Genomic DNA, 2,357 nt, shown 5'->3' on the forward strand with positions numbered 1-2,357 from the left:
GCATAAAACATGTAGATAACATCAATAATGTGGCATGGAACACAAGAAATTATCGATACGTTGGAGACGTATCAGCATCCCCAAGCTTAGTTCTGCTCGTCCCGAGCGGGTAAAACGATAACAAAGATAATTTCGGAGTGACATGCCATCATAATCTTGATCATACTATTTGTAAAGCATATGTAGTGAATGCAGCGATCAAAACAATGGTAATGACATGAGTAAACAAGCTGAATCATATAGCAAAGACTTTTCATGAATAGCACTTCAAGACAAGCATCAATAAGTCTTGCATAAGAGTTAACTCATAAAGCAATAATTCAAAGTAAAGGTATTGAAGCAACACAAAAGAAGATTAAGTTTCAGCGGTTGCTTTCAACTTGTAACATGTATATCTCATGGGTAATTGTCAATGCAAAGCAATATAACAAATGCAATATGCAAATATGTAAGAATCAATGCACAGTTCACACAAGTGTTTGCTTCTTGAGGTGGAGAGAAATAGGTGAACTGACTCAACAATAAAAGTAAAAGAATGGTCCTTCAAAGAGGAAAGCATCGATTGCTATATTTGTGCTAGAGCTTTGGTTTTGAAAACATAAAGAGAGCATAAAAGTAAAGTTTTGAGAGGTGTTTGTTGTTGTCAACGAATGGTAGCGGGTACTCTAACCCCCTTGCCAGACAAACCTTCAAAGAGCGGCTCCCATTTTATTTTATTTTTGGATGGCACTCCTTCCAACCTTTCTTTCACAAACCATGGCTAACCGAATCCTCGGGTGCCTGCCAACAATCTCATACCATGAAGGAGTGCCCTTTTATTTTAGTTTTATTATGATGACACTCCTCCCAACCTTTGCTTACACAAGCCATGGCTACCCGAATCCTTCGGGTGCCGTCCAACAATCACATACCATGGAGGAGTGTCTATTTTTAGTTTGTTAATTTGGGAGCTGGGAATCCCATTGCCAGCTCTTTTTGCAAAATTATTGGATAAGCGGATGAAGCCACTAGTCCATTGGTGAAAGTTGCCCAACAAGATTGAAAGATAAACACCACATACTTCCTCATGAGCTATAAAACATTGACACAAATAAGAGGTAATAAATTTTGAATTGTTTAAAGGTAGCACTCAAGCAATTTACTTTGGAATGGCAGAGAAATACCATGTAGTAGGTAGGTATGGTGGACACAAATGGCATAGTGTTGGCTCAAGTATTTGGATGCATGAGAAGTATTCCCTCTCGATACAAGGTTTAGGCTAGCAAGGTTGTTTGAGGCAAACACAAGGATGAACTAGTACAGCAAAACTCACATAAAAGACATATTACAAGTATTATAAGACTATACATCGTCTTCCTTGTTGTTCAAACACCTTACTAGAAATTATCTAGACCTTAGAGAGACCAATTATGCAAACCAAATTTTAGCATGCTCTATGTATTTCTTCACTAATGGGTGCAAAGTATATGATGCAAGAGCTTAAACATGAGCACAACAATTGCCAAGTATCACATTACCCAAGACATTTATAGCAATTACTACATGTATCATTTTCCAGTTCCAACCATATAACAATTTAACGAAGAGGAAACTTCGCCATGAATATTATGAGCTAAGAACACATGTGTTCATACGAACCAGCGGAGCGTGTCTCTCTCCCACACAAGCATGATGTAATCCAATTTATTCAAACACAAACAAAAACAAAAGCAAACAAACGGACGCTCCAAGAAAAAGCACATAAGATGTGATGGAATAAAAATATAGTTTCGGGGAGGAACCCGATAATGTTGTCGATGAAGAAGGGGATGCCTTGGGCATCCCCAAGCTTAGACGCTTGAGTCTTCTTGATATATGCAGGGGTGAACCACCGGGTGCATCCCCAAGCTTAGAGCTTTCACTCTCCTTGATCATAGTATATCATCCTCCTCTCTTGACCCTTGAAAACTTCCTCCACACCAAACTCGAAACAACTCGTTAGAGGGTTAGTGGACAATAAAAATTCACATGTTCAGAGGTGACACAATCATTCTTAACACTTCTGGACATTGCATAAAGCTACTGGACATCAATGGATCAAAGAAATTCATCCAACATAGCAAAAGAGGCAATGCGAAATAAAAGGCAGAATCTGTCAAAACAGAACAGTCCGTAAAGATGGATTTTATTAGGCCACCAGACCTGCTCAAACGAAAATGCTCAAATTGAATGAAAGTTGCGTACATATCTGAGGATCATGCTCGTAAATTGGCATAATTTTCTGAGCTTCCTGCAGGGCAGTGGGCTCAGATTCGTGACAGCAAAGAAATCTGGAACTGCGCAGTAATCCAAATCTAGTACTTACTTTACTATCAAAG

Source organism: Lolium rigidum, chromosome 2, assembly GCF_022539505.1.
Source record: "Lolium rigidum isolate FL_2022 chromosome 2, APGP_CSIRO_Lrig_0.1, whole genome shotgun sequence".
Classification (NCBI taxonomy): domain Eukaryota; kingdom Viridiplantae; phylum Streptophyta; class Magnoliopsida; order Poales; family Poaceae; genus Lolium; species Lolium rigidum.